Source organism: Telmatherina bonti (genome assembly GCF_933228915.1).
Source record: "Telmatherina bonti genome assembly, chromosome: 16".
Lineage (NCBI taxonomy): Eukaryota > Metazoa > Chordata > Actinopteri > Atheriniformes > Telmatherinidae > Telmatherina > Telmatherina bonti.
The window spans coordinates 18693498-18709310 of record NC_136614.1 but is presented as its reverse complement, the minus strand read 5'-3'; the positions used below and the strand labels follow the sequence as shown (position 1 = coordinate 18709310).

General features: G+C 37.4%; 1 protein-coding gene across 2 annotated transcripts in view; it reads right to left on the bottom strand.

The window, feature by feature from the left end:
- Positions 1 to 15813, bottom strand: part of LOC306767499 (glutamate receptor ionotropic, kainate 2-like) — a gene marked incomplete at both ends in the record, with an annotated part of 65306 nt that overhangs the window by 49067 nt on the left and 426 nt on the right. The gene's annotated exons all lie outside the window — the stretch shown is intronic.

The window sequence follows — 15813 nt, the reverse complement described above, 5'->3', positions numbered from 1 at the left end:
AGATGTCACCACATCCCCCAAAATAAAGTATATTAAACAAGCTTCACTGCCAATATCACTGAAACATTTTGTACCAGAAGGGTTTTACTTAAAAATCTCCTTGCTCCAGGCACAGAACTTTAGCTTTTCTTTCTCCTCTGTCAATTGACTGTTCTTGGTGTCCGTTGTAGTTAAGTCTTTGCCTGAGTTTATGCCTGCCTATCTGTTAGCAATTTTATGCACAAACTACTGGATGGATTTTTGTGATTTTGCTTTTCTGAGAATGGGTCTTGGTCTAGTTTAGATTCTATTTCTTCCAGAGTGATCTGGAAGAAATGGTGGACACGGAAATCTTTAAAAGAACTTTTCACAAGATGAGTGGAAATGAGCTGCTTGGCAGAGATTTGTATTTGTCCGAGTACTTTTCTAGTTTATGGATTGTTTTGCGAGAATATCTTAAACTAATCTTTCTCAACACATAGATTTTAATCACTAAATATATGACAGTTTGGCTTTACAGTATGTTAGAAGAAAAAGCTCTTTGTTTTTATGACCCTATTTATTTCTGCAAAACCAAAAGAACCATCAGCCTACACCCATTGTATTTGATAAAAGATTATCAGCTATATTGCAAATGCACCACAATATTTACATTGTATCAACACCTATCATCCACAATAAAATTGATGACCCAGGGCCAAATTTCTTCTGACCAACTGAAAAATCTGTTTCTTTTCCTACAAAATAAAACTTTTTCATACGATTATAGCTTTTACAAAAACCTAATCAATTTTTTATTTTTAATTAAAAATCAATAGCATTTTCCAGTTTGTTGTTACTGTATGACTGCTTTGTATGGTGATATGGCTGCTATATTTTAATCACACAATGTCTTTAAAGGCAGGTTAAATAATAACTATTTTAAATAATAAATTTCAGAGCCTGAATACGTATTAATTTTAAGTGGTGATTTGGTTCTTCTGGTAACATGACAGGCTCTTGTGTGACTTGTGTTTTTGTCTTCAGATAACAGTGTGAGACCGGCAGAACTTGTTGCTTTTATTCTACTTTATTTAATAAAAAATAAAATAGAATCCAAACATCACATAATGTTTTTTGTTTTTGTTTTTTTTTTTGTTGTTGGTTTTTTTTTTTTTTTTTTTTTACACAGGCAGTTAAGCTTTAAAGCTCTGCAAGATGGTTCTCAGGACAGGGCTTTTTTTCAGACTACTGTGATATAAACCGAGTTACCACATTGTGCGTCGCGTTTCAAAATGCCACCTCCTGTGCTGCGCAGCTGATTCAGAGAGACAGTCCGTGATGGATAGCTTCTGTTATGCCTTCCTCTCTTTAAATGATCCGTCCATACGAGCTGTGCGGAAACTGCCGACATATGCCGCTTCTTTTTATAACATTCTGCTCAACATTGCCGCTCCAGGCTATGACACCTGCGTCGTCACGCAAATATTTATAAGCACTTCCTTTTCCGGTGGTTCATACTTCACAATAAAGTTTCATCTTGGTTGACTCAAACTTTGCAGCTTCCGGCATATATCTTGATCATTTGTCAAGCAACAACTTTTCAACCGCTGATTTGGATAAACTAGATAAAGTAGAAGTGATGCTGGAACAATGCAGAATGTTTATCCCTGTTAATATGTGTGATTCTGAAGGAAGGTGAGGTTGAAAGAGAGAAGTATGAAAGTGTCTGTGAAGGTATTGCATGGGTATGTGAACAAAAGTGCCTTATTTTATAATGGCCAGTGCACAACTGCTAAAGGAGTATATTTTAAAGTATAAATATCCTGTTATGGTACATTGAGAAACAGATTGAAAAATAATTTGAATAACTGATCAATATGCAAATAATTGCAAGTTATGTATGTAAGTACTCCATATATTCATATATATCGATGTATACATAGTGTAGCGATCCTACATTATTTGTTCCTGCCAAGTTTAACTGTTCAAATGTATATCTTGCTAGTTAGAGGGGATAAGATTCTGTATATGTGTAAGATTATGACATGTAATTACAAAGTGTAAGGGGTGGGGTAGAGCACGCAGGGAGGAAGGTGCTTCATGAGTCTGGTGTGTGTGCTGACGGCTGGCCTGAGCTAGATTTGGGGGGTAACTGTTTTTTTTTTTTTGTTATTTATTTAATTTTTCAGTGGTCGTTGTTGGTTGTTTTTTTTTTTGTTTTTTTTTGTCTGAAATAAGCCTTCATACATTCTATACTATTTGTTAGATTGAAGAAAATGTATTTTATGTACATCACCCCCAGTTGGTAGGTACAACACACAAGTTATTTTATGACAGTTCAGATCAAAAGCTCTTTAACCTCATATCTTTTGCCCCTGTTTTTCTTAAATTATAAGTCTTCAAATATGGAATGAGGTCAAGGTTCAAAAGTCAGTTTGTTGCATAGAGCTGTTGTTCTCAAAATGAGGGGAGTGAAATTATTTTAGGAAGTCACCATATAATTTTAAAAAGCATAAAGTCCGCATATATAAAAAAATTTGTCTTTTTTTTTTATTTTTTTTTTACCAATACTGTCAAGAGTAAATTAATTCAAAGATAAATCTGTGAAATTAGCTTCTTATTTTGAACACATCAATCCATAGAAATTAAGTTAGTACCTATGGGGTTGTAGCTCAAAAGGTTTGAGAACCACAGTTGTACAGTGTTCATACTGACATATTTTATTCACCAGATGAAGACCTTTTCAATGAAGTATTTGATTTAGTGACAGCCAAAGTGTTCTTAATGAATCACCTCTGGAGTAATAATATTATTCACAATCTAGAGAATTTATATGAGCTGATGCACAGAACTTCACAAGGGACAAATCAGAAATAAACTGATAAATGAATAAACTGTGGTGAGATGCTTCTGAAAAAACCCAAATGAAGGGCTTCATGAGTTTGTGAAAATTAGAAGCAGTTATGTTATTTAAAAGTAAATTCTTATTATGCGCGGGACTGCTGCTGATTGGCATAAAATACTAATTATCCTTATGCCACCAATTATTCAATTATTTTTAATCAGTGGCTACTTTTATGCTCTTTATTGTTTGTCATTAGATAAGTGGATCATCAAATAATGATGAACATTGCAAGTTAAAAAGTTAAAATGTATAAAAATAGAGACTAATGATTAATGAATTTGCAATAAATTACTCACTGAGTTAGAGCTGCTCAGCAGCTGGCTCAGAGTTGATCAAGTATTATTTATAAAGAGAATGATCATTATTCTGCTTCACTGCTATTCATGAACAAGCTATAATCAAATGGAATGAAATTAAAAGGTGAGAATAAAAGGTGTGGCATAAAACGGGCTGCATAGTTTGAGAAGAAATGTGTACAGCTGATGACATGCTTCATGAAATATAAATATATTAGAATAATTTTTCTCGAAAAAGAAACTATCATATCAGGTTGAGATTTATTAATTTTCCTAAACAACATAAATATAAAAATACTCATAAACGCTAAATATAATGTTTTAATTTCATGAATGAATGAAAGCTGCTGTTAAAGGCTGCAGCGAAAATAATGGGTTGATTTGGTCCATTTACATGGACAACAAGGACCGTTCCTGGGAGGGTCTCAGTTGTCTAACAAATAAGCATACTCAAAAGTAAATCAAAACATGGAGTCAATCAATAAATCAATGTCCCTAATTGATCAGCTTGGCAAATGAACATGACACGATAAGACTATAACTTGGCTTGTTGTTGTCGTTTCCTGCAGAATAAAATCAATCCCGTCAACATAAAGCCTCTTGACACTGGAGTGGACTGTCACCTGCCATTGCTGGATGCTAAGCCCCAGGCTGACTCACACAATTCACCATGCAAGTGTGAACACACACACGCATGCACTGCAAAGATTGAGACTAAACAAATCTGTCGGATAAGAAACAACTGAGTCCAGGGAAAAGTGACTGATGTAAGAATTTAAAGCTCATGCCTGCAGCATTCAGTGATACCTGAGTTCGGCTGCACTCAGTGTAATAATTAGCTTGTCCACTGCCACAGGATCAATCTCATCAATCTCTTATAATGAGCACATACACAATCCTCAACTAGAAGTGTGGGCAGTGTCTATCATTTCCAAACCAGTTCCAAGTTTAAAGCGGTGATCATATAACATGTATTAATTCTGAGTGCTGGCAGCAGATGTGCTAATTTGTAAGGCTCTCTCAATTCATAATAATGTGCCAGCTCTCTCCTCAAAATATGTGCTAATTTGCAAGTGCTCATTGTGGATGTGCTAAACTACCAGCTGACATTTTGTGTGCTAATTTGTCAAGCAGGGACCCCTTTTTGGTACTAATTGTGCCAAACTGTGAGTACACTTCCACAGGCCTTGAATTACTGAATTCCTAAATGACTTCTGTCTGTTGGTGGTTTCCAAGCTCTCCACTGCTATCGAATTGAAAATGCAACTGAAAAGAAATACCAACTACTGTGAAATTAAGATGCATGAGCACTAAGTGAGCACACTTGGCGACACAAACAGATGAACACAGATGTGTTTTGCAGAAATATGTGCCTGCTCTTGGGATTAGATGATATTGCCCACCACAAAAAAAACTTTTCATAATGACTATATGTGCTATGAGAGAATAAAAATAATGATCTACCTTTTTTCAATTTTTAAAAAAAAAATCTTTATGTGAATAATATGTTGCAATAATCAATTCTCCCTTTGAGATTCTTAAAGTACTTTTTAATTTCAGTTTCAGCAAAGAGGCGCTATTTGGAATGAATATCCACTGCAGCTGCAGTGCAGACACACCTACATCTTTGCACACAATCTGGAGGAATAAAGTGCTGTGCTTAAGGAAATGCTTGGACAAACAACTGAAAGAAAAATACAGCTTTCAGTGTAGGTCCTTGTACACACAGTCTCTTTCTCACACACACATGCACACACAGACAATGAGAACCTTTTTCCTAAATTGGCACATGCATTGAGCTGCTCCAGACCTGAAAATTATCACTCAATAGTGCAAAACATATAATTCTATTTGGAGCTACTATAAATGGTCATTTCACTATCTGTTCAAGTGCTGTTTATACTGTTGCTGGATGGATTACATGGGAGGGTTTGAGAAGGAAAAAAATTATTATAATGTACCTAAGACTTTATTTTATTTCTGAATTGAGTAAAATTTGAAGAAGTATTTTGAAAAATAAAATGTCAACTGTCAAAATGATTACAACTGAGCCCATGTTTCACTGAACTACTGATCCAGCTTAAATTCTATTAGATTGTTAAATCAAAGCAAATGAGGATACCATGACAACAAGAGGTTTTTTGTTAAATGCTATTAAATAATAGACAAGTTTGATTTATTGAGGTTAAACATTCGTTTAGTGAAGAAAAAAAACAATTTACTAAGGTTAATGGTTATTGATACACACTACTTTAAATAATTTTTTTTTAAAAAACAGAAAAGACAGGCTGGCAGAGAAGAAAGACAAACAATACAAATCAGAACATGATTTTCTGATTCAAATGATGAAGATGCATTAGCAAGAAAACCTTTAGATGGAATAAAAATGTACCATAAATGCAGTTTACATATACCATTTAAAAGCTAGGTGACTTAAGTTACGCTGCAGATCCGACAGAATCTATGTGAAATTTTCACATCAGTGTCAGATTAAGCATAAGAGTAAGTCTGCCCTATTGTCTTTGCACACCATTGCAAGGAGAAGAATCTACACACCATCCATTCATATTGGTCAGCTCACCAGCTAAATATCTTGCTTAGATGTTAATAAAACGTGCATATAGACCTGTCAGCGCTACTTGCAAGCTAAGAAGTGTCTAACTACTAACATAGATAAGATTTACAATGTATCATCAAATCTAAGATCTGGATTTGGGCATTGGATAAATATCTGCAGATCATCAACTGAACACAGCAACAGAGATGAAACACTGAAACATCCAGCTGATGAAAGTCATCCTGAATGCCAATAGAACAAACAACAACACAAGGTAAAGCTATCGATGTTCTGAAAGACTTAACAATGATGACTTTGCTGACACCATGTTTATACCATGAGGACACCAACTTGATGCAGTATCAAAGATGAATTAACAAATTCCTATGAAAAAATAAACACCTTTTAACATCTGCATGACAAAATTATTAAAAAACTATAATAGACCACACAGAAATGTAACAAATGGTACTAATTAAAATAGAACCATCCTTAAATTGCATCATCCCTTGCAAATGGAAGTATATAGCCTATCAAGTTATTTTGTAAAGCAAAGACACAACAGCATACTGACTGTGAAGGCAATATAACAAAAAATGAGGTGGCAGCCGTGCTCCTGATGCATCATTCAACTGTGCCTGAAAGAAACCATTTAAGCCTCAATAAATATTTCCACTCTTCCCAAGCAAATAGTTTTCAATTGTCTTTATATTGTTTTTCTTTGGGGCACTTTGGAATCTGTCCTTGCTGCATCTGACAGATGAATGAGAATTTACTTTTGAATGCATCCTTTCCAAGGGCCAAATCTTGTAGGCTTTAACATGAAGTATTCAGGAAATACTATCACTATGGAAACAAGATTTATAGAAATAAATTCTCAAAACCCAGGGCGAAAAATATATAGTACTGCAAATCACGTTGGGCAGAAAGATATGTAAATATGGCATTAAATTTTGATGAAGTTAATATTGCAGTAATGGCAAAGAAACATTGGGTTTTTTTTTTAGGGACTAAAAATACGTCAATGCAGATTGATTTTGTTTGGAATCATACCCTGACTTCCATACAGAGTGGCTTTATGAGCTGTGGAGCTCTCACACTGTCTACCTGACTTTCATACACACTATAAACAAGAGTATTCCCAAGACTGCAGTGAAAAGGTGAAATAGTTCAAGTAAATAAAACAACTCTCAAAACTGCAGTTAGAAGCTTTTTCTGCCAGCACAGAAAATATGTGAATTGTTTCTAATATATAGCCCGCAGGGAATGAGCAGGAGCACTTAATAAAATGTTTCCTTTTCCCACGTCTCACCTATCTCAGCCATTTCTGTCTGGGTACAATCTTTTTCACTCGTTCATCAAAACAGCACTCACTTTTTTCATTCTCTCAGGCAAGAGGACATCTCACGGTGGACTCTGCAGGTGACAGATGGCGACCTCACAGCACAGCTCACTGTAAACTGAGTTTTAATCAAGCCTAAGCACATGTGAGAGATACTAATTATCCACTGCAGGCTAAGAGAGTCCAGCCTGGAGAACATTGTGACTATGCATGTGCATCACTGGTTTATAATCACTTTCCCCATTGTGATAAAACAGACATTAATGGCATGGCAGATGAGAAATACTAGGCAAGATGGACAGTTTCAAGTGTCTCGGGATGCCTCAGCCCTCAAGTTGCACGGCTTGACGAAATGAATATGGATAAGAATTCGACTAACAGTAATCCTGGAGGCTCAGAATAAATAAACAAAAACAAACAAACAAAAAAAAAACCCACTCTCAAAGTTAAGCACAGGGATTTTCATCTGTGTCTCAGTATGCCTGCTAAAAAAAAGAGGACTTTCAGTTTACTATGGTGCTGTTTTTAAATATTAAAATTTCAGGCATCAAATCAGTCCTTTCCATGAAGATAATAGTATTAATTTACATCAGATCCTCTGTAAAAATTGATCATGTTCAACAGATCTTGGCATGGAGCTAAAAAGAGGCTCAATTTGTAATGTCGCAATTAGGTCATAGCAAATTATACATGATTCCGTCGCCCTCTTCGTTCCCTTCGTTGCTCTCATTCTAATTCTCACCGTTCTCCTGCTCATTACAGTAGGCTTGTATTACTCTCTACCCATTGTAATTTGGAACAAAACGGCTGTAAAATTAGACTTTCTTTCTTGTAGAGGGGCAGATGTTATCTCTCTTTGGAGCCAAAGGTCAAGAATTAATTCAGGAGGCAGCTTTATAATTCTCACAGCAGGGTTTTGATCAAGCAAAAAAGAGAAATTCTTTTTCTTTTTTTAACGGATTTTCTTTAATCTGATCATTATAATCTTTTGTTAATATAATTTTGCATTTAACATAACTAGTATTTTCATACAGTTGGTGGCAAACTATAAAATGCTACAAATATGTATATATTATTCAATGCATAAAACTAAAACTCCATAAGCTATTCATGTCATGACAACTCCATACAGAGAGTTGAGTGGACAATTCTCGGTTGACATTGAGACTTGAGACAGATTAGTGTCATGCAAGAAGATTTTCATTGCATGCACTTAAAAATTACAATGCAATGTTTAATTATAGGAAGTTCAGTGAAAATATGAAGCTACAAAGATATTATTTAGCGTCATGACAAAAAAAAAAAAAAAGCCTAAAATATGTTGAATGATGATTTGTGCCACTGTGAGCAAGGACACAGAGACAGAAAGAAGTGAGGCTTAATTTTAATAAGGAGAACAAAGTAGGGAAAGGATGAGGAGACAAGCTGAGAGCCAAAGGGAGGGAAAGGACAGTGAAGGACAAATGGGAAGAAATAGGTAAAAACAATGAGTAAAATGGACAGAAAACTCTATATTCTGGATAGCAGTTCGATGCTGAAAGTGCACTATGCCGTCATGCTGTCTCCTCACCGCCCGTCAGATGGATTTTAGAAAACAACAAGTGATGAGCCCATTATGTTGAAAGTGGGAGTGGACGTGTGTGTCTGACAACCAAAATGAGAGGAGTTTGAACTGGTGAGGAAGGAAGGAAAGAAGGAAGGATGGAGAAAAAGGTGGAGCAGAAGGATACAAAAAAAAACAGATGAGCGAATGAAACGGAGAGGGAGAAACTGAGAATAAAAGAGGTCACTGGAGGCAGATAAAAGACACTCAATTAAAGGACTGAATGGATGGCCCATTAGACCTGAACGGACACCTGCACCCTCCTCTTGCGCTCTGCCGCAGGGCAGGAAAATGTCAGCTCCTGGTTTGGCTTCATCAGCCTCCCATGCTGTACAAAAGCTAGCTGATGATCAGAGCTGCATGTATGCTTTGCTGCAAAGGTGTGTCAGCCTTTCCACACTTGTTTGACAAACACACAAGCAATTGCAGAATAGCAGAAAGGGAAAGAAATAAAAGAGACCTGCATGCTGACTTTTGCAAGGAAAATAGCCAGAGGTATACATGAAAAAGCAGACTAAACAATGAAGTCCCTCAAAAATGTATGCTCACTTTACTCCCAATAAAAATAAAAACGTAAATGGAAGAGAAAAAAGTAGAGATGGAATTTATGAAAAATCAGGAGCCTTGGTTTAATTTACATCCTGATCTGATGTTGACTATATTTCACCATTTCTCACATTCAATCGCATCCTGCCAGGTAGCTTATTTTGAGTCCTTTGTCATGTTGAGAAAAAAATAAATAAAAAAATGATGGCCTTGTGTGGGTTTTGATGACAGGGAGCTGTGTCAGGGAAATGGAGCCGATTGGCTTCATTATGTCTCCTCAAAATCTTACAACAGATTGTGCAAGATGGGAAAATCAATCTAAGTCTAATGCAATCCACAGTAATGCTTTGTGTGAGTGGGTAAGGGGCTTATTGGTGGGTTATAGCAAACAAATGGGGAGCACTATCAAAGCCCGCAGCCACAATAAAGAGAATTAAAGCTTTCTCAAATTGTTCCCCAAATTCCTCTGAGCAATTCATTAATTGCTGAAATTAGACATAAATGCACTTACTTTTCTCCCTACATTTTCCTAATCTCAGTTTTCCATTTTTTTTTTTCCTTTCAGAACAATACAGGCTAGAATACTATTTAAATGCTCATCAAAGCAAAAGGGGAGAAAAGACAGAAACAAATTTGGAGAAGGAGACATTTTGCACAGCTCTGGTGCATTGTGGACAAGAGTCTCATGCTGATTCAAAGAACATGATTTTTTAGTAAGCCTGCCTCAATGTGTCCCCCCCTCCACAGAACCCATTTCTCCCTGTGTCCTTGGTTCACACAGAGAAATGTTCATACATCTGACAGGGTGCGCTGTCAATGGGAGCTTGAATATTGCCCTCACTCCTTCAGCCTGTTGTTTCACTCCTCCTCTCAGCCCTTTATTTGCTTGGCAAGTGATAAAGGTGAACCACCACTACCCAACCTGATCGGGGCCTCACAACATTGCAAACACAGCCAGAGGGCTTTCCCTAATCGATCGACTTGAGAATCCCATGTAGTTTGGACGTCAATGATTTCATTTATGGTGCATGGACCTTCAGATGTGTTTACTTAGGCTGTGGGCTTTGAATGCACACCTATATATATAAATATATGTGCCAGTGTGTTTGTGTGTGTGTGTGTGTGTGTGTGTTTAAAAGGGTGAGATGCATTTTTGAAAATTCAGAGCTGAGCTTTAACAAGAGAAAAAGAGCAAAAAAGAGAAGATAAACACAGTCAGTTACTCCCCTGGTTGTATTAATCTCTGCACGAATACTTAGTAAACATTTACTCTTGCAACGGTTGGCACTATCACTTGCTTCCCCAACAAACAACTGACAATCCAGGTTTGTTTCTTTCTATTAAGCAATCACTTCACAGCTAATTACCACAGTTGAGTCTAAGATGTGACTTAAAGGTCTTACTTGTTTGCCTCACATATGACATAAAGCATAACATTATTTTCTTCCCAGTTAGCCAAAGAGCTATATTTTCACACTTCTTGAAGCAAAGCCAGAACAACTGAGAGTGAATGAACTAAGGAACCGTGTAGTTCTACTTAAGCCACAGCAGCTTGCGGCTGCTTACACTTGTCATTAATTCACAGTGAGATGCATTATAGGAACAATCCCATACAACCTGCTTGTAGTGTATGTTTATCAATTCTTTTTATTAAGTTTAGATGTTTGCATCCTCACGAATGGTAATCTGTTTAATCCAAAAAAAAAAATAAAATAAAATAAAAAATGAACTGCTTATTTGCTTTCTGTCAGTTTCTTTCCTTCCTGTTTTTATTATTCCTCTTAGCAATACCAACATATTGATTTTATTGATTCCCAGCATTTTACAGTCTGCTGGAGGCTGAGACAGACTACTAATAAAGGCTAATAAAAACACATTTTGGGTTTAGCTCTTCAAGGGAACTACAAGGACATTTGTGTTAGCAACGTGTTTCTCTCCTGTAAAAGCTATTTCATGCGTATCTGTAGTTGCAGGCAAATTTTCAGCTTGCTAATACGATTCTGCTGACATTTATTCAGAGATGCAGTGCATGACTCCTGGCCTCCCACTACATTTCCACAACATACTCCACTCTCCTTTCTGTCTCTCCTCACAGAAGCCATCAGAAAACAGTAATAAAAGACCACAACTGAGAGTGGGCTGAAAGTGGACTGCTCTAAGGCAAACTAATCTATCTTTACTCTGTATCTGCTGGCCTCAACACTCACTGTTTTTCTTCTCACTCACACTTTACACGAACTCTCTTTCTCTTTTCCTCTCTAACAAACACTCTTGCTTTCTCACACCTCTCTGTGACATCAAATTTTCTACCATCTCCCTTGGAGGGACTGTGAGAAGGACAGCTCTGTGTATATTACACCCCTCCCCCCCCTCCTCTGCCAAAAAAGCAAAAGAACAGAAAAAAAAGGATCATTCCATGTGAGTGCTCTGACCTTAAGTCAGCTTTGAGCCAGAAAACCAGGCAGCAAGACAAGCTGCAGGGCTTCTCTCAAGGGACGTTTTCACAGAACAATTGCACATATAACCCCTAACCTTTGCAGGAAAATTCACGAGTGACGATGACAATGAGTGAAAGGCTGCGAATAATGAAAGCCAATACAGAAGTCATGGCCATAACAAGAGAGGAACACATGTTTCAGATGTATTCTAGTTCTAAAAACTGGATAAAGAGTCAGTCATGCTGGAGCTGTCTACGCTGCAAACAAGGCCAATCAGCTAAAGCCTCTTTCTATGTAAATAATCTTTTCAAATGTTGTTGGTAAATCTCATAAATGTTGAGTTAATTTTGAGCACAGCAAGAAAACTAATTTCATACCTCACAGATATTTGCCATTTCAAAATGGCAAGAAATCTGCACCCTGAATTAATCAACATTGAGCTTTTTTGTAACTGAGGCATGACAGGAAGACCTTCAAAGACTCAGGACTGTAAACATGTTTTTGAAATCCATCTAGATAGTTCTCTGCTTCAAGCCCATGTGTGGTGCTGCATGCTAATGTAAGGCAGATCTCCTCTTTGTTCTTGAAACCCACAGTGGGTATTTTTAAACCATGAAAATCATTTGCCAGCAGAGATACTTTCACATTTCTATAAGCTACAGCAAGGCCAAGTGACACATGAATATTTTAAGCAGCTTTGTGTGTATTTAAATGTATTTTGGTGTGAACATGCTGGCAGTGGGCCAGAGCACATGGTGTTATCCATAATTCTTGCAATCCTAAACTGAACTCCAGATAATTCAGGCTGGCAGAAAGCGAAAGCAAATAAAGTCAATTAACTACTAAGTCCTTTTGAATTTGTTCCCTCCATCCTTGCTTGTTCTCAGCATCTTTATAATTTCACTGCACCATAAATCAGTTGAAATGATAAAGACTGGTTAATATTTGAATAGCAATAAAGAACCGGGTCATTGACATGCCACTGCGGAAGGAAGTTAGATGGATTTCACTTTCACCCATTGAGGTTTTGTCTTTCTGCAGTTGACAGAATGAAAAAAAAAAAACTTTTTTTTTTTTTTTGCCTGAATGAAAATTTAATGTGTTTCAGTCTGAAATTATTTTGCTCACATGTCTATAGTGGGAAAATAAAAACATTACCAGGAAAATAAACAAACAGAGTGAGCAACTCTGAGTCAACAATGCTTTCAGGCGCAGCTGACAGCCCAGGGACGTGCTGCATCTGCCAATGCAGTTTGCAGATCATAGTGATAATGTTATCACTCAAGCTCACAGCCGCACACCAACTATGGACTACAGAATTTCAAAATCACTTAAAAAAATTCCATTACTGGTCAACTTTTAAAGAAATTAATCATTTAATGAGTAAGACGCCTATACCTATTAGTACATAACTAACTACTTTTTCACCTTTTGTTTAGAACAGCTAAATACAATTATGCACCTGGATAGTTACATATTTGAACTTAGAAGTCAAGTAATTTCAAAGAAATGAATTAAAATGACCTATTTTTGTTTCAGGCAACCAATTAGCAGAGCTTTGATACTATAGGTTTCAATAACAGCCTGAATCTTTTTGCTCTGAAGATCATCATGAAATATCAGACAGCTAAGAAGACTTTATTTCTGCAGCATCTTAAGATAACACTGCAATTACTTCAGTAAAATTGTCAATAGAAAAAAAAAGAAAGAAAGAAAGACACTCAAACATTCAAATGAATTCAATGTCATGTTTTGCTATTTGCTGCAATGAGCCACTATGTGTCAGATCATACTGTATTTACAGTCACTATGAAGGGTAAGTGGAACAAAACACTGTGTTCTGGACCCGGGAAGACCAGGGAGTACTTCTAGTGTTATCTAGTTCAGAATGACCTGAATGGGTTTAGGAGAAAACATATAGACTCCATTTCAGCATCCAACTATATGACCTACATGTGAGGCTCATAAATGAGGACTAATGCACAAAATTATGAAATGCTATGTGGGAATTTGCTCAACATATTTACCTACAGCTGGTGGCACCCCCCCCCATCTATCCTATAACACTTGTCGCTCTACGAGGTGAGCTCGGTGCTTTGAATACAAAAGACTGGCTGTGTTGTGCTGTTACAGTATGTGTGAGTGTGTAAAGGTCTCAGCCTGACAGAAGAACAGTGGTTGAACAATGTGAGCCGCCTGTCTGGGCAGAATGGAGCGCGGGGCAAGGAGGGAACAGACGGACCCAGGGGAGCTGACCTCCTCATTTAGCCAGCCTCCTGCAGGAGCATCTGGGATTATGTGCTGACTAAGCACATCCTGCAGAACAGGAAACACTACGGAAAAGGACCAATGGTCAACAGAGTCTCTCGATGTATTATTGCAATTCTCCTATCTCGCTCCCTCCCTCTCTCTCTCTCTACATGTTTTTTTTTCTTTTTAAGATAAATTCACCCACACAAAAACACGTCTGTTCTAATTATCTTTCTCTTCTTAAAAACCAAGTTACGGTACAACAATTATAAGCGACCCAAGTTTGCTGTACCACCTTCTCTAAAGAGACTGACCCACGCAGCATCGATCATCGCGTATTCTAAATGAGCGTGAAGGAAAAATAAAAGACCATAGTGTTTTCATATGACATATTTCATTGTGTTGCAAATTATGAGAAACGCTCCCCTTCTCTCTCTCTCTCCCTCTCTTTTTTTTTTTTTTTTAGCAACAGGCATTGGAGCAGCCAAGCCCGCGTGTGTCGCTGTCCGCAGTCCTGAATAAGCGGCACGGCAGCTTGTCTAGCAGCTCGGCCAGAACCATGGCCAGAGACAAGACCCTGATTTTAGCTGCACCCCAGTCGCCTCAGCTGCCCTTAGTAAAGGAAGAAAAAAAATTCAAGCATGAGCTTTACCTCAGAGCAAAAGATCTGTGACATGAATCATCCCTTATCTGGCGTGGTCATGTCTATCTTACTACTGATGCCAGATAGCCTGCGGATCCAATGTGCAGGCTGAGCAGTAGCGGCATGCTTAGTATGGCGGGATACAGATAAAAACAGTCTAAATTAAATTATCTTGGTCTTAATTAAATAAATACAAATAAGCATATGCATGAATAGGCAGCCATTGTCATTTTCACTTTGAACTATAAAATCTAAATACAAGCTTTCTCGCTCCACTTTGTCCTCAAGGAATTTAGTTGTAATTTGCCGGCATGACAAACTCTGTTCTAGCGCAGTGGCTTTGCTTTCTTTCAAAAAATGACTACATATATGACCAGTGTCGTTCAGACAATCTGTGAGACTGGAAATCGTTCATCAGGATGAGGAGGCAGCGGGAAGACAAGCACATCCCGTTGCCATAGCGGCGGCTCTTGCGGACGCTGCCTGACTCTTAAACAGGACCCGCGGGAGAATTGGGGATTGTAAGGATGTGTTGTCAACACTTGATGACATCCGCTGTCATCAAGCGGCGATGGAAGCCACCCTGAGATGGATATAATTAAGCAACAGAGGAAGCCCCAAGAGGCCGTGAATTCGTGTTTTCTGTCGTTAATGGCACTATTTTTTTAAATTATGAACCATTATGCGCTTTACTGGCCACCATAATAGACATCAATCGACAATTATCAGCCTTCTCCAGACAATATTTTATCCAGTTTTATCAAGACAAGCGACAAATTCACTTTTGGACGATTAAGACACACTTAAGTAACCTATAAGTGTGAAAGATGATCCTCGCTTGGGGCATCCCATCTATTTCTGAGAACTGGAACTAGCTGTGTGCTTTAACGGTGACAATAACGAGGAACACATGCACACTATGGGGAAAGCTAACATTTCAGTGTGATTAAAGATGCAAAGTAGCGCCAAGTGGATTAAGTCTATCTTTTTAGAGATCAATGATCGATCTGGCTCCAGGGGTTATGTTTAAACGCAAACTTAGTTACAAAAAGCATGATGTGAGGTTGGCACTTTAAAAGGTCAGTAAGATTCAGAACTCATCCCAAAAGAAGCTACTGGTAAGGAGATTTTAAAAAAAAAAAAAAAAAAAAAAAAAAAAAAAGTTATGTTTTTTTAACTGTCTATCCTCGCTGTAAACTTTTGCATGTTGATCAATTTACTGTTCGAGTTTCAGTCACTCAGAGTTGCTGTGAGACTGATTTCAAGTTTCAT